This window comes from Mixophyes fleayi, chromosome 2, assembly GCF_038048845.1.
Source record: "Mixophyes fleayi isolate aMixFle1 chromosome 2, aMixFle1.hap1, whole genome shotgun sequence".
NCBI classification, from domain to species: Eukaryota; Metazoa; Chordata; class Amphibia; order Anura; family Limnodynastidae; genus Mixophyes; species Mixophyes fleayi.
The window spans coordinates 77,393,409-77,412,109 of record NC_134403.1 but is presented as its reverse complement, the minus strand read 5'-3'; the positions used below and the strand labels follow the sequence as shown (position 1 = coordinate 77,412,109).

General features: G+C 39.7%; 1 protein-coding gene across 1 annotated transcript in view; it reads left to right on the top strand.

The window, feature by feature from the left end:
- MARCHF9 (membrane associated ring-CH-type finger 9) overlaps positions 1-18,701 on the top strand; it is a 97,842-nt gene that overhangs the window by 60,830 nt on the left and 18,311 nt on the right. The window lies entirely within an intron of this gene.

Here is an 18,701-nt window from a genome sequence, read left to right as displayed (position 1 = left end):
CCCCTTATCCCAGGCGCCTCCATGCCCTTAATCTGGCACTGCATCTAGGATATTTACTATGGTGTGAAAGAACTAAGAGCAGAAATTGAACAGTATTTCTGCGTATGAAGTGGTGAACTGGAAACAGCCTCTGTGAGTGGTTCACTTGTGTTGGTATATTATCTTACCTGTTGAACTATATTGTATTATGTACCGTATGTAAGTATTTATGTGATCTTGAAGTTGTGTTCATGACAACTGACAGAAAGTATGATTATTTATCCTCAAGTATTCTACTTTATGGTTAAGTTGGTGATATATTTGTGCTCATAAAACGATCCACAGATAAGGGCGGGCTACTTGCTGGATTTGGTAACAAATGGGTGTGTCTAGGTGGCTTGTGCCTGGATGATAAAGAATCTATCACAGGCTTCTCATTGTCCCTGTCTATGGGTTGACGTGAGACAAGGTGATGGTAGGAAGGTTACATAAGTAAAATGGCTCTTAGAACATATGTATTTTATAGTCACATGTAACATATGTAACATATGACACATCATATATGCAAGTTGACTTACATCCTTATCCGCATAACATTACTATGAGGGCACTAAAACATTACTGTTGTGGCAAGAGCCCGCTACTGCAGCAGCACACGCGTACAACTTCTTCCTTTTTTATGGTTCTTTATTGTCAGGATGGTAATAATGTTTTGACACCGTATACTTGCACAGCAATTATGGAGACCCTCAACGCTTACTATACATAGTCCAGCTCTCTGTCCAGATCAGCCAGCTAGCCCAGCGTTGATCTTCCTGAACAATGAAACAAGCAGGGTTTTATACCTGACACTCCTCCCACAGGCCTAGCTTGATGGACAGGTGACACACCCACCTTCTCTTTAAAAGGAAACGCCCATCCCTGGCTCTGTTTAGACTATCAGACCCACTCTGTCTGTTTGCTGAGAGGAAGCAGCTTTTAAATCATGTAAGTAAACCAATTTTAAACTACACATAAGTTTTTACCTGGTTTAATCTCCACCTAGGTACATAACTGTGCCAATGTTTTACTCTACTTCACTGCTTTCTCTGCATATTGCCAGCTAAATGCCTCCTTTTGTTACACTGTATATTATTATACTTGATATAAAGTGAGGTTTTAGTATCACATTTTCATCTACTTGTGAATATCCATCCAGCCTGTCATCATGGGTTCCTATGCTAACAATATATAATTTATGAATAATTAATATTTATGGATTTTTTACATTAAACTATAACATGTATGTATATGTACTTGTTATGAAACTGTCATGCTTGTTAATATCTCAGCTATGAAACTAGAATATGTGTATATATATATACTATTGCTGTCTTGGCATGGCCTGGTCAGAGAAAGCTATATGCAGCTCTTATTATAGCTTGCCTGCACATTTACCAATGAGAGCAATCTTCAAGCCTTGGAGTTATTAAATGCATAATAAGTAATGCAAAGTATCAAGGTGGAACAGATATAACCAGACAGGCATAAGAAATCATTTGAAACTATGTTTATACTGTACATTTAAAGGTGCTACAAATTCACTTTTACTAGAATTACATCTACAACAACCATTCTTCTCTATAAGGGCTGGACACAATTTTCTGATGGTTAGGAACTATGGCCAATACAGTAGGCAACAAAATTGCAAGGAAAAATTTTGGAACTCGTGCAACACAAAAATTTAGCTGTTTGTTGATGCAAATGAGTAGGTGTGGCTTATTTATTATTAGATGTTGGGCTTTTTGTCTTATTTATTTACTTTTAAGCGGTTGAGCTTTTAACTGAATTTCTTTAGCAGTTGACAATACATAAGGACTAAAAATATATACTGATAATTACATCTATCATACAGAGCAAGAGATGTAGTACTGTGCCATTTTAAATGACATTTAGATTAAGTTTTCTACGTCTGTTGGATCAGATTTGAGTGGGCATGGGATAAACCCAGGTCAAACCATGACCCTCATAACTGCCTCTGTGGAGTCATCATCGGTCAGTTTGGTGCTAAATTTTATTGTGATTGGTCCACTAGAACTACTCTGTTTTGATTGGTCCATTCAGATGCAACACACTACCTAGGTAAGTTCCTGCATTGTCATTTTCCCCACTCAAGGCTCAAGTTAATTTCAGGGACAAATGAAATAAGATTATATCATGTTTTACATGGTTGTTATTTATCCAGCCCTGTTTTATGTTATTTTAAATAATCTATTCAAACCATACAATAATGTGGCAACATTTGGCATCCATGAGAGGCACTTTAGAATTGCTGCAAGCAGAATCTTTCTCACTTTTTCTTTGTAGCTCATTCCTTGCCTTCTGTGCACAGGTAACTTTCATAGTATTAAGCTGTGTAGAGAATTTGTAACCAGAAGAAATAATATTTTGGTTAATTGAGCATAGCACAGGGGAGTGTGTATTCTAGATATAATTTATATTATCCACCTGTGCAGGACACCACTTTATACATTCTTCACGTAATATTTTTAATAGACCAATACAATTAGAAAATAATAAAATATAGCGTTAGATTCCCGTTATATATAGAGTACACAATGATATTGGATATTGCATGCCAGCTAGTATCAGTTATTATATGAATTGCATTAGTTCTTTGGTCACTTTGTGTGAATTCTCACTTGTGTGTAGAGGTCAGTTTGAGCCTGTGTAAATGATAGTACTGGAGTGTGACTTTAGAAATGCAGCAAATACAACATTCTACACCCTGTATTTATAGAGCAAGGAAAGAAAGTTATGCTAATAAAATGTTCAGTGCTCTAAGCAAAATAGAAAAAAAAGGTTCTCTTTACATACACAGTGGATAAAACTAAATGAGGAAAAAGTTAATTTACCAAGTGATTTTCCTTGAACGTCTAGCCAGGTTGGGCAGCCTGAAGAAACCAGAAAAGCTGGAAAAATTGCAAGGTTATAAATGAGTTAGTGGGAAGAAATATTAACCATCCAACAGACAGTGAGAGTGATACGTAGGGGACCTGTGTATGCAGAGTGAATGGGAACATAGAACCTCCGTTTCATCTAGAGCAATTTGTGGGCAGATAACACAGGTCTGCAGAGCTACCTGGTAGTGTATCTGCCAACTTCCACACCCCAATTTAAACTAGAGAAGCTGTGGGCTTGTTGGGGAGACGGGGTCATGTAACCCTACAAGTGGACACAGGTCTAAGTAATAATCTTAGTGAGTACAGTGGTTTCATACAGTCTGTGTAGCAGGATAACTGGACTGTGTGGCAGCTTGACCAGTCAGCCAGAGATTAACATGGGGCTTATGCAGCGTAAGACGTAAACCAGTTTGCCTAGTGTATCTTGTGCGAAATCACTGTACACATGCACACACATGCGCCTATGCAGACTTGTGTGATTCTGTCACTTAACCATGCTTGTGGCCGGAGAGAGGGAACAGGGGAGGGTAGGGGCTTTCTAACGTAGACCCAGTGCAGTAAAGGCATGTTTACACAAATACGTCTAATGCAGACCTGCCCAGACACCTTTTCTGAGGCGTCTGCTTTAGGGCAGGTGCAAGTACTCACTGGTGATGATGATTTGATGACCAGACACACATGCTGCTGATGCTGAGGCGGACACATCTTGAGATGTGTACGGCTGTGGGTAGAAATACACTTGTTTTCCATGGTCTTTTTTGTAGAGCATATTTCTGCCATTTTGCTGCCTAATCTGCATCAGCCCCATAGTGTTTGGGTTATGGATATATTTCAAGCAGATGTTGCGCCTCTGCAATGTGATGTGATGCTCCATTTAGGGGACCAAAGGCCACTTGTGTGTGGGCACAATTTGAGATTCACAGTTTCTCATGTGTCAGTCATTATGTCACATTTTGTGTTGCTGAGCCTATTGGATTTATTTTACTAAATGTGTGGTTGATATAAGTAATTCAGTCAGCCTTGGTTTTACTCATATATATATATATATATATATATATATATATATATATATATATATATCTCAAAGGAAGATGGCAGTGTCATAAACAGCACTCACCTGAGCGACACGTGTGGCATAATCACTGTAATACCACCCGGTTTTCCTAGCAATGATTACAATCCCCCTTTTTTATATCACACCCTCACTATTAATTCCAAAATTCTGCTGTGGCCAAGGTTAGTTTGAAGAGCTGAACTCTTACAGGAAGCCTTCGGTTATTCCCAGACCTCATCTCAAATTACAATCAAAATTTAAATTAATCAGAGTTATCATTAACCAAATAACCCTATATTTCAGTTATGTAGCGTTATAAAGGACAAAGCTTAAATAGCACTTGAATTAATTAAGAGACAACGTTATTATACAGAATTTAATATGGTATAAAAGCCAAAATGTTTAAGGTATATAAAAAAATAAGATAACAAAATGATATACAGTAATATTCTACAAATGGTTTCTTAAAATAAAAGGGAGAAAATACAGACACAGAAAATGTGCTCAGTTTCTTATCACCTTTGTGGGAGAAGGCAGAAAATATGGATTATAACCCCAATCAGATTGGTCGCCGGGTAACAAACAAACACTCATTGTTGTTTTAAAAATTAGCTTCCCTTGTCAGCCCCCTGCCTCTGGGCCACTCATAAAGACAATAGGGGGAACTTCACAACTGGGTGTGGAACACAGTATATTCAAGAACAGACAGAAATTCTTATACAGGCCATAATTTTCCTCTGGAACATCTCTGAGGACAGGGCAATAAACTCTGTTCTTAGAGAGCTGGTGCTGAGTCTGGAGTCAGCAAGTCTTCTGGACATAACACCCCCTGATGGGAGACAGGGCACAGACACAGCAGAATAGAGGGGGGACCAGATGTCAGCATAGTTAGATTAACCCCTGATGTACCTGTGCCCAGACACTTCACAGGTATTCCTCTCATGAGAAAGTGAACATTTATATTTTCATATTATATTTTATTTTATTGACTTGTTATTAGACCTTAATAATGACAGCCAGTGAGTTTAAAATATTGGTGTACTGATTTAGGAAGTTTATTTAGGCATTTGGTGCCCTGTCGGAAAGTGACAGAGCATTAACCCTTTCAGAAACACACACGTCAATGGCAGCTTGGTAATGAATTGTGCAGTACAAGGACACAGGATACCAAACAGAATATGGGTCCAGGATAGTCTGAGCAAAGTAGAAACAGTCCAGAGACTCCAGACAAGTGAATGAGGCGAGGTCCAAATGCCACAATCCAGGATAGTCACACAAGAAGGAGCAATCATTTAAGCTAAGGTTCAGGATACAAGACATTAGGAATATATGAGATATTCAGGTTGTCAGGGTACTCCAGGTATGGCCATGTAGTCTAAGCAGACTGAGACAATGTAAGGCCCTGAGCTTGCAGGAGGGAGACAAGGAAAATATACTTAAGGAAACAGGCACATGGAAGGAGTCATTAGGTTGATATACAAGATACTGAAACACAAAATTTGTCTCCACCTATTCAGATAGCAGACTGCAGGATCTCTTCATCAAAGTGCTGCCTAGATACGGCCACGAAAACAGAGTATCCTGACACAGTGTACCAGTTATTTTGTCTGTCCTGGTGTGATGAACCAGCGATATACATAAAAGAAGGCCACTTGCTATCCATCACTAACTAGGATTGTGAAGCCTTGGACATATAGCATAGGATAGTGTGATAAGCCCTTACAGTGATCAATTTCTGTTTATATTTTTATTATTAATTTTACATTTTATTTATATAGTGGAAAAGAATGCACAGTAAGTGTAGGAACACAATATCAATTTTAAAAAGACAAACTAGACCGGTCTGAAACAGTAGGAATACACCCACAAGAGACCTTTACAAGATAGTGGACAAACTGTATCTGCCACGACCTCCAGTGTAGTGTAACCGTCTGCTATTTTGCACAGCTATAAAAGGCTCTGTAGACTTTTGCTAAATTGGAAACATCTAACCAAATATGTGCAGCTTCCACTTCTGAAGCTTCTTTAGAACATCGTATGCCAAAAAAACCCCATAATCTAATTTTTGCCTCTGTGTGCAAAATAAGATCCATTACTGCTATTCTTCAGCTTTCTGCATTGGGCATTTGGATTTGTCCATGTTTGGCCAGCTCCATTCATCACAATAAGCAAACAGTTGGCTAGACAAATAGGTAACCTAACGCAAAAGCTATCACTCAGCTGCACAAGAGCAACAGCAAAATATGTGAGTGAAACACACCCTCTATAGTTAATACATCCCACTTGTATGCAGAACAGAACATGATGTAACTTATATACCTGGCCTGAAAGTACATACTGATAGTGTTACTGTTAGCTACCAGGTAAAAAGAATGCATGTAGTGGGTATACTTAAAAGATAGCAAAAACCAATCATGTAATCTTTAATATATAAAGCATACAGGTAAATTTGCAATACAGCCATACGTTGACTTTCTTCTTAAACATGGTTTGGCATTTCCTCACTGCATCACTAGCAGCTATTATCCATATCCTATACCCTTTGAACAGTGGCTAAAAGCTTGCTGCTTTAAGAAGCACAAAGCAGGATAATTATGTTTTCAGATGGAGCATGATTTTTTGGGTTTAAATTGTTGCTTTTCACATGCCATGTGGATACTGCAATTCATCCGTCCTGTGCACCGCAAAAGTATTCCTCTTTCAGTGGGAGAGGTTAGTACAGGGCAATCTGGTGTGTGCCTGCAGCTTAGGTCATTGCTGCTCATTGCTCTGCATTTTAAACCACCAATCTGTACATGTCATTTCTGTTTACTATAACCTGTAAGCCAATCACACTGAGCCTTCTGCACTGCTAGAAATCAAATGCTGTTTCAGACGTGTGTCCCATAGAGAGAAGTCTTCAACTCTTACATCAGTGCTGTTGTAGAAAAGTCAGAAGTCAGACTGCAGGCGAAGGGAGTGGCAGATGTGTACAGCGATGGCGTCTGACTGTAAATCCCTTACTGTTAATCTGAACATCTTGCTTGCATGCATGGATATTAGCGTTAATATTCATAATGATGTGTTGTGGTTGTTGCACAAGTTGCTTACAGAGATCTCCCATGTTAACTTGTTTGATTTACCGTGGGAACAATCACACAAAATAAAGGTTAATGTACTAAAAAACCCACATATAAGAGATTTATTCAGATACATGGCAGGAAAAAATGGCTCATATATATACAGACCTGTGTCAGTCCTCCAATCTCACTCCCGCTGACTGGGAGTTGTCATAATGACCTCTCTAAATATACAAAACTGTATAAAATACATTAAATTTAATAGAAATGGAAAGACATTGCTTGAACTGTCAATCTCTTAATATTAGGCCTAAATATGGCAGCATCCAATAAGCAACTGCTAAATGGCTGAATAAATGGAGCTATTTCAGACACCAAAGGAATGGTAATGCAGGACTTATCGATGTACTTTGATATTTCAAATACTGTATATTTGTATGTTTAATGGTATGTGAAGAAGAACATTATGCCAATGTAGACTTGGCTAAGTGTCTGTTTAAGATTAATGGCCTCTAAAGCTGGCAGATATAATGAGCAGAGTATATACTATTTGTCATTTTAATAGTCAGATGTATAACTTAGTCTAGGCTTAGACAACCAGTGGCTCTCTCGCTGGTGTGAACCTACAGCCCCTGCAGGTGAGTTGCATAACTCTTAGTTTTAGGCTTAGAGTCCTTAGCAGCTGCTGCAAACAGTCCATATTGTAGGATCAAATCCTGCTTTAGAACAAACAAATGAATAATAATTATTCATATATTAATAATGACTTGTGCCAAATTCACTGTGTATGTCTTGGTTTACTTTGGCTATTAAAAACTGTACTTGAGAACCACTATTCAAAGCACATACAATTAGGTGCTTTAAAATATGCATAAAACAGAACAAATACTCAATAATGCAGCATGCTTTCTATGTCTATGAGTATAGTCTCCTGCATTATAATCATGACTGCACATACATGTAAAGGATGAAGTGCTGATCTGGCGCATGGTAGGATAATTCCGTCTCTTGACCTCCTAAATAGTGTTTTCCTTAAAGGAAACCGTCTGCCAATTGTGGTCTGTCCTTGCTTGTGAACAAAATATTTGTAGTTGACAATATAATTAACATCTAGGAACCTATCCTATTTCCATACAATAGATACTATTTAACACTTATAAACTGTTCCTGTAAGGCTACATTGTCTGCTGTCCATTGTCTGTCTATGTAGACACTGCTCTCGGTTTCCATCTGTGCTGTCCTTGGTCCTGAACTGAATCCATCTGTTGAAAGAAGAGCACTTTCTAATTCCACTGTGACTAGATCTCCGAATAAGAACTGCTTTGGAAAATCACCTGAAGCGTACTTTTGTGTAGCCAGTGCTGACTAATTTAGGTGAATTAACATTTTCTGTTGTTAATTAATTATGTTGTTCTTAATTTAATCTAAAATAATATTCCCCCTTTAACTTGATTGTAAAATAATATTCTCCCCAGCCTGCAATTTAGCTGTTTTGAAACACCTCAAACCTCTGCCGTCCAAACCGCAGCATAATACATCCGTTGGCTTGGAGGTGAAAATTGCCATCGATAGTGATCACAAAAAAACATTGGTCTAAAAAATAAAGTAAGTGATTGGACATGTACACACACATTTTCTAACAAGTGTTCACTTCACATCAAATTGGACATTGCCTGCAGCACTCAGAAATGCTAATGCTTCGCAAAATACATTGGTGTTATATGAGAATGCTCGTTTAAGTACTTAATACACTGTGCTGCAGGGAAGCTTTGAGACATGATAATGAACCTCTTTCCAAGTTCAATTAAAGTACAAGGTTTTTTAAAGGCCATGTGTATGAGCCCTACAGGTGCTTTTTGATGCTCTACAATGTAGTGTAAATAATTATTTGAGCTTAAGGTACTATGAAGAAAGTGAGAAAGGAGAAATTAGCCACCTAAATTATGAAAACCTTATGATGAAATATTTAAACACAAGAGGGGCATTGAGTATTATGTGGTTCCAGGTAAGGGAATGTTAGGGAATTTAGACTGTAAGCTGGGGCAGGGACTGATGTGAGTGAGTTCTCTGTACAACACTCTGGAATTAGTGGCGCTATATAAATAAATGATGATGATAAGACATCATATATCAAGAATTCATATTTGTTTTTCAAATATAAATTCTTGATTTATGAGGGATATGGTTGTAAAACATAATTATATCTGCACAGTGCCGTAATGCTGTCTTTTCATTAAAAGCTGTGCTTTTCATTAAACGATAAAAGCATATAGTAACCCCACTAAACCTCAAAATTATAATATTCCACTGCATGTCTTCAGTATTATCTGGCCATTAGATCATGCCACTACCACATCTTCGGGACAGTACCAAATGGGCTTGAAGATGCAAAAAAACGAGACTACAGTGATTTTAGAAGCTGTGACATCACTCGTCCTGACCGTTTGTATGAATTTGCTAGTACACAAAAATACATTTGTACAGAGTAACCCTGTGTGTCACTGTCTGCTTATCTAGTTAGAGAAGCGTCTCTCCCCTAACTCAGAAACCTGCTGGCGAGGATTGAAAGAGATACACAATATTGACACATATTAAAAGAGTTTTTTTTCCACTGTAAACATGAATTTTAGTAAACCGTCTCCCTATTTAATATTAGTTCACCATTTGTTGTATGTAGCAGGGTCATGGAATCTCTGCTGACCACCTTGGCTGCTGCTTGGCTCTCTATGTAGTAAGAGAGATCTAACACACAGCGTCTCTAGGGATACGCTCACATTCATATTACAATGTAAAATACTGGCTGCACATGCTGTATATTGTATGCCAGCTACAGAAACTGTTATGGTGTTTTGCTTCTCCCTATTGTTGCGAAATAAAGGACTGCTGTTACAATGGAAGACGGCTGTGTTACGATATGTATTAAATTTCAAATGATGTGGAACATTTCATTTTATGGACCAAATACGTCACCAGGCTCAGTATGACAACTAATTCTCTGTAGTTAATGACCTGCATCAATAGAAGGTACTTCTTCATTTCATACATAAATCACCTGTAAACAGGGATTTGGTTTGGTTTTTTTTGTGCTTGTAGCACACATTATTCTCTATCTATAAATGCAGATCATTTTCATGTTAGTTTTCCATACAGCCATAAAAACACATAGGAGGTAATTTATGAAGAGCAAATGCAGCTTTGGACCAGCTGTTTGCTTTGATTTGCACAAGTGCTGCTCAGTTTCCATAGGGGAGCACAGGTTTAAGAAACAAGGTAGCCACCTTTACAGAGGAGCAGCAGTGTGCATACACACAGGGGAGGAATTGGGTATTCCTAGCCAAGTAAATAATGTAATGAGAATAATGAAATTAGATACAGAGTGAAAGGTTATTTCCCGGTTGTGCTAACAGACACACTACCATTTAGAGCTGGTGGAGATCGGGGGGTATATTTACTAAACTGTGGGTTTGAAAAAGTGGCGTTGTTGCCTATAGCAACCAATAAGATTCTAATTATCATTTATTTAGTGCATTCTACAAAATGACAGCTGAATGGTGGTGTGCTCGTATGTCTATCCGGGAGAATTGCCCCATTTGTGCAAATGTAATGCGCTGCTTGTCTGCATGTTATATAGTTAGTGAATTACCTCCACTGACAGTTACTGGCAGCAATGTTGGAGGTCACAGCTTTGTTTCACATTCATAAATATAAGCACTTAAGGCCGTCCATGTGGCAGGACCCCTGTACTCACCAAACCTTCCTAACAGTCTCTAGAGGACGTGCATGTGTACTGCAGCCCACCTGCTCTCTGGGCAGAGCCACACTTATCAGCTTATGGTGCAGCCAGTCCGAATCAAACACATAAGAAGAGATCATTCTGCTGGAGTAACCTCACCTCTCTGCATATTTATTACAGTAGTGCTGGCTGCCATGCTGCTTGTTCAGCTGAGGTTACATAGCATAAGGCATATATAAAAATAGAATAAAGCCTCTTGTGGTCAAATGATTACATATAAATAAAGAATTCTTTTTTTTTTTTTTTTTTAAGTAATGAATTGTTATAAAAAAAAAAACCCAAGATGAAACCTGCGTAGAGGTTGTGCTTAGATGTATGTTGCTGTGAAAATGATACAAGCTTGTTGCGCCCCTGGGACTTTCATATCAAAGGGAGTTAATGAAGGATTGAAGCAACGTCCTCAGGAGATTACTCGGTGTCAGAAGGACGTGTTTGTGTGTGTAAGTGTGCAAAGGCATAATTGCACAGTGATGGGAATGGAGTTAACCTAGATTACACTGTATTTCAGCTACTAGTAATTAACTCCTTGTGGAGTGGTTAGTTTGCGAATTAGAGGCACATCGTATTTATAACATTTTTTATTCTCTGTACCTTAAGGTGAAAATTAATTATGAAAGACCTTTACAGTTTTATAATCTTGCCTCCTACGATGTCAGATCTGGCAAATAAACAAAACTGGGGGAAAAAAACTGATAAGTTATTTTGTAGCTTAATACTATATAGATTGCTGAATGACTCAGTATATGAAAAGGCTTGGAGGCTTTGTGGTCCATTAGGCAGATATTTACATAGTGCTTTTATTAGTCCTAACTGCATGTCGGCTTAATGTGCACAGTGACAAGCAAAAAGAGTAATTGGCTTAAATATTTTATGCCTTTTGACGGGAAGCATGGGTTCTGCTGTTGCATGTTTTCCTTGGGATCCGGCATCTCTTCTTACTTGGCCACTGTAGTCACAGGGGGAAGCAGAGTGACTGAGCTGACTGGATGGCGTAGCTCCACCTAACACATTTCTCATAGGCTTGCTAGGCAGGGTGAAAGAGCTGTTGCTATGGGTATAAGTGGGGGATGCTAGTGGTTGACGGCTGGGTTACTGTGTGTCACTGGATGCTAGTAGCATGCATGAGGCCTACTGGATGCAGTGCCAGAGAGCAGCTGCAGTGTATGCTAATCTACATTATATTTAGGACTCCTGTATCCATCTGCAGCAGTGTGAGCTTCCTTCGCTTCCAGCAGTGCATTTACACATTTTAAATAGCTTATCAAGTGTAACTAGATATTAATATATAACGGAGGGTGCTTACAAGCCATATCGCATAACGAGATTCTGTGACATAATATTTTAAACTATAATGTAAAAAAGAAAAGCATGTTATTTTCATTGGGTGTATTAGTGACACCATTGAAGGTAATTGGAGAACCATTATGGATTCACATGTAGATGAATTTGATTAAACGTGGCCAATTTTGACATTGATAAATATTCTATATCTTCTAATGGTTTAATTACAGTTGAGACTCTAAAAGCAAGCTGATTATAAGAGTAATATACTGGGGGAAATATGTGATTATATGATATTGAAAATTAACAATTCAGTTCCGAACCTGCGTAGGATATATGACAATAACCATATCAGAATAACACAGCCAACACTATGTATCCTAATTGTTCACAGTCAAGTGCTTAATCCTTGCTAGCTATCACATTATCCTAAATCCTAAATCTGAAACTACACCAGGGGGTACATTTACTAAACTGCGGGTTTTAAAAAGTGGCCATGTTACCTATAGCCACCAATCAGATTCTAGTTATCATTTATTTAGTACATTCTACAAAATGACAGCTAGACTCTAATTGGTTGCTACAGGCAACATCTCCACTTTTTCAAACCCGCAATTTAGTAAATATACCCCCAGGATTTAACACTAGACCTACTCTAAGTCTAAATCTCCACAATATGCCTAGATCTAGCTTTGAGTATCTACAGGCCTATGACATTGCCTTCTCCTCGTACTTAAATTAAAAGCACAGTACTTTTCTTACAAGATATGTAATAAACGGAGCTGAAAATCCAAGGTGTCTAATGATGTGCATCCAGTGCACTTGTTATGAACAAATCTAATGCTGTATCCATTAATCTTCCTATATTCACTTTTACAAACTTGGTGCAACCACAGAAATATTCCAGCAATGTGCTCTGCTACCTCTCTTATTACCAGCTGCGTAGGAAGACGGTCACTTATGGTCTAAATTCAGTTATTAAGTCCAGGAACAAAGGGACATATTTTAGTTTAAATGCTTTCCCTTCCTGTCTTCTGCAATTAGAGAATTATTTCTTCTTTTTTCCTAACATTTAATAATTACACCCATTTTATTTACCAGTGGAGACGCTGATGACTGATCAGTTTCCCTTGTTGTCAGCACTACTATATCCGTTTGTAATCTGGGTCTAATAGAAGCTAGCAGCACAATGTGTCATCATCACAAATGGCTCACTATAGTCATGGTTTAGAAGGTCGTTTGGCAACTTGCTGTTTACATTAACTAGGACAGGGATTTAGTTGAAAATACAATGACAGATGCTTCAGGAGTCCAAACTTCACAGAACAAAAGCATCAGTTTGTTGTATCAAATTGACCACTAGAATAAGGTATATGAGCAGACCACCCTGTTATGTGGGCCACTAATGTATCCAGTGACTTACCATAAATGAAATCTGTTCAGCATGTTATTCATTGAAGATGAGGCCTATCTACAAAAGTATCAATATCAAAGTATATATGTAAATATATGTTTATTAATGTCGCACCACTTGGAATGCAGCGCTTTACAAATTGGACCAGAATACAATACAGAGAGTTGTATACACTAAAGGAAATAAACAGCAGTTCAGTGACTGTCAGTAGAAAACACACAGGGGAGCTGCCTTACAGTCTAACTAGGTTAATGCCTCAGGGTGGTTTAGGGGTAATCCACATGGCCCTGGGTCCCCATCTTCCAAGCATTGCTTCATAGTTTTTGTCATACTTGCCTACATTTGGCAAGTCGTATCCGGGAGAGGGGTGGGCGGGGCCAAAATGATACGGTTGGCCCCGCCCCACCCGCCCTCTAGACACACCCCTCTCCCGGATACGACTTGCCAAATGTAGGCAATTATGCCATTTTGTTGCTCGGGTGGGGCCAAAATGACGTAAATCATGTCATTTTAGACCCGCTATTGCGGGATGCGGAAGATTTGCCAGCTCTCCCGGGAGTCTTTGAGACAGACCCAAATTTCGGGAGTTTCCCGGACATTCCGGAGGAGTTGGCAAGTATGGTTTTTGTGTATAATCTAATCTAAGTTGTTACATATTGTAGAATTTTACATTCCTTTATTTTTAACACCATCATAACCAAAGGTGTTTTGTACTTCAGTGGGAAGAGTTTCACAATTTGTTACTGTCAGTGAGTAACACCATGAGTAACTCACAACTCAAAATCTGTTTTGATATGTTTCTGCTTTCAGGAACTTGGGTGTAAAACACCCAAAATTAAAACTACTGTAAGCTACAGTAGTTACTCTAAGACATGAGACTTGTTTACAGCACAGGTCCCTGGCTGTAATGCCGGTGTGTAAACTAGTGAGACACCTAGTGGCCTCATCCAGAATAACACCTATTTGCTGCAGCACCTGACCAGATACAAATTGTCTCTGTGAATTGTTTTCAAATGTCTAACTAGGAGCCTGTGAGGTTCATATAAGCGTTATCTGTAACTGTATTTGTCTTTGATCTAAATCACTTTGTCTTTGATCTAAATCACTGTGTGACTGGTGGAAGAAGTGATAAACGTAGTTAAATTGAGCTTTGCAATGTTTTTATTTAGATACTAATTACTACACTGTAATAGAATAAGTGTTTATCTAATTTCATTAGTCTGTGTGTTAATTAGCAAAAAGATAAGTCGATCCACTCATGTTACTTGGGGATACAGCAGAGATACATGAATTCCAGTGTAATTGCTCAGCAGTTTGCCCATGGTGTGTGTTTTATAACCATGAATGTTATTCTAGAATACCTTTATAAATCAGTTACTTTCCATACATTATATTTTTATTACATTATTGCCTTTTAACATGTGCGTCAGTCAGTTGTCTATATTCACCCTGACTGCTTATTCACATACATGCACAAGAAAAAAGGGGAAAACACATAAACATGTAAGTGTGTTTTATACACACTTTAGTGATGTGTTTTGAATGTATTTTCCATGCATTGCACATTAACTAATACAGTCTATTGTACTGGTAGCACAAGTTAACGCATGAGAAATAGGTCATATCACTTTCTAAAATTTAAACGCAGTATTAAAAGTTTACAATGCAATCATCTGAACAATTAAAGAAAACCTTATTTCTGTTTTAATGCAGTTTGCAGGCATTCATTAACAGCTAAAAAGTGCATAACAGTGGATCCTGTTCTGTGATTGGGATGACCAACTGGATTTACTGTGTGTGGTCAGTTACTGTCTGCTCTTCGTTCACATGCACAGCATGATAATCTTTTCATTTCTGAAAACGTTGTGTGAGTCTACATATGTATAAATATATGTTTGAATGTTACTAGTAGCTCTTTTAGCCAGATATGCGCTGATGTCATATTTACTGCAGGCCTTCAGGAACCGCAATAGATACTGCTAAGAGGCATATCTGGAGGTAGGATGAAGTCTAGCTAGGCCACATTTCGGGACTGTACTGAATTTACATGTGTACTCCCTGATTCGCCTCTCCAGGCATAAGGGGCCACAATTGCAAATTACTTGGTGCTCTAACTTTGACTGTCTTTTTCTGCACACGCTCCATGCAGCAAAGTGCGCTTTACACGCGCAGTTGGCCTTACGTCCAACTCTTAAATCAGGCCCTATAAGTGTGTGCTGTTCATGACCTTGCCTTTCTTTTGTTATTGATGCTTTTTGGAGATCAGCATCTGATGGTGTCAGGGATGTAGCTAGATTTTTATTTAGAGGGGCGGGGCAGCAATTTAGTAGATTGTTGAGCCCCTCCACCTCTTTCACTCCAAGCAGGGACAGGCTGCCTGTGGCCGAACACAATGTACACTGCCTGTCTGCCGAGAGGCAGGTAAAGAGCGGCCGGGTATTTTGTGTCCACCTCTTGGCTGCCAGGCACATGTACGGCTGTAGGCCACCTGCCCCTGCTACGAAGGGCGGTTCGCCCCCTTCCATATCTTACACTGGGTAGTGGGAGTATGACATGACTATTCTCAACCTGTGAGCTCTTTTGCACCATAATACAGATTTTTTGATTGAAAAAGTAGCTTTATTTAGTATAAAGTACAAAAAACACAGTTCATACGTTTCATTCAAGTGTACACAGTACACCGTAAGACATGATCATGCATACGTTTTAGTACAATACAGGGCATAAAGTGCAAGACATGACATCCTACACTATATACATCAAGTACTGCACTAACCATTCAAACTTTAAAGCGTATCACAGTGCAATAAAATAACATTGGATGTGAGGGGGAGGTAGGTGAGAGGGTAGGGTGATGTGTGAAATAGTTCAATCTGTTTTGTATAAATATTTATAGTTCACACTTTTTAAACAAGCTGGCTCAGAGGAATGTCGTCTGTACATAATGTGAGGAATGGATTAAGGCGGCGGTTCCCAAAGTGTGCGCCGCGGCTCACAGGTGTGCTGCGGGCCAGTCATAGAAAAAACAAAACAACACAAAAACTTACCAATCCGCATGGCGCCGGGACCCAGTATCCACCTCTCTCACGCAGCGTGTCACTGAATGTCGATATTCAGTGACAAGCTGCGTGAGAGAGGTGGATGCTGGGTCCCGGCACCGCGCGGATTGGTAAGTTTTTGTGTTGTTTTGTTTTTTCTATGGCTGGCGCGTGGCAGAGGGGACAGAGGAGGGGGAACCAGCGTGGCAGAGGGCAGAGGAGGGGAGACCAGCGTGGCAGAGGAGGGGGGACCAGCATGGCAGAGGGCAGAGGAGGGGGGACCAGCGTGACAGAGGGCAGAGGAGGGGGGACCAGCGTGGCAGAGGAAGGGGAACCAGCGTGGCAGAGGAAGGGGGACCAGCGTGACAGAGGGCAGAGGAGGGGGGACCAGCGTGGCAGAGGAGGGGGGACCAGCGTGGCAGAGGAAGGGGAACCAGCGTGGCAGAGGAAGGGGGACCAGCGTGACAGAGGGCAGAGGAGGGGGGACCAGCGTGGCAGAGGAGGGGGGACCAGCGTAAGAGAGGGCAGAGGAGGGGGGACCAGCGTGAGAGAGGGCAGAGGAGGGGTGACCAGTGTGAGAGAGGGCAGAGAAGGGGGATAGCGTGAGAGAGGGCAGAGGGGGCAGCGTGAGAGAGGGCAGAGGGACTGGATACAGAGGGGGCAGAGTGTCTGGATGCAGAGGGGGCAGAGTGTCTGGGGGCAAAGGGGGCATTTTTGCATACAACTAAATAAGTATTTCTGTCCTGACCTAAATACTTATTACAATTTTTTGACACAACTACTTCTAAAACAGAACTGCTCAGTAATTATTTTGGAGGGGTGCCTTGAAAAAATTATGGAGACTCTAAGGGTGCCGCAAACTGCAAAAGTTTGGGAACCACTGGATTAAGGTATTGTCTAGATACGGTAACAGTTTGTCTTGTACGATTTGTTTCTATTGAATGTTGTATATGTTGTTTAGCTTTGTTGTTCAGAGAAACCCCCAACAGTGGTGGCAGAAACCATCAGTGAAACATACCGTAACTGCTCATCTCTATGCAAAATCTTCTTTGTTGATGTCATGTACCTTATTGTCGCAGGTGACCCTAGAGTAGGGTGAAGAGAACGTGTCCCTTGCTATGGAGCACTTAATCTTGTTGAGCACTGCAAAAACTAGATTTGTATAGTGGAACGTGATTACTAAAATAAGAGAGACTGTGGAGAATGCACAATTTTAGAGGCGGTTCCAGCTGTGCAGAGGGATGAACAGCCATTTCCACTTAGCCAAAGGATCTTAAATTCTCCCCTGCTCAGAGCCAGCGCCGATACTTCTCACCCGACACTTTTATGGGCACCTGCTCTGTGCACGTTAGTAGTGAAGAACATTTCCAGGAGCACGTTTCCCAGTATAAATAAAAAGCTTGAAGCTCACATAAATATCACATGTAATCATGATTAATATAATCTAACCAGGGCAGTATTTTAGGAGAACAATAGAACATATGGATTGAGTGAAAGAGGAGGATGTAATGTGTTAGAAGACTTCCAAGTGATGTATAATCCACCTGCTAATCCTAATCACGTATGGTGAGGTGTCTCCAAAGACCAGAATGTAGGCGTCCACCATTAAATGTGCTGGGTACACCATATAGGGACAGTGGTGTAAAAACAACATCATTTGTGCTTTGTAAATGATGCCCACTGTTTGGATAGGGCCACTTTAATGACTTGATTGTAAAGAGTGAATATGAGTTGACTTTTAAGCATCCAGCTGCTGGTCTCAGCTACAGCCTTGATTAATTAATTATATTACATGAAAACTATTTCTCAGACAGTTGGCACGCTGAGAGCTGTCTCATCCAAGCCACTGAGAGCTGGCACATAATATAGCTACGCATTTATATACATTTTCCCCAATATTGTTTGCCTTCTACTTTGTAACAGACATCCCAGGAAAGTGATGTGAGTATAACACAGTAAGCAGTTACCATTGCATTATAAGAATCAAAACATGAGCCTGCAGTATCTGTTTGTGCCATCAACATAGTTATGTATGATCTGTGCTTGCCATTGAGCTGTAGCAAATCAATTACTGCAGCACCTTGTTAGCAGCTTGTTAGCTGGCTGTCATTGCTGAAGGAAAATGCAGGTGAGCAGCCTAC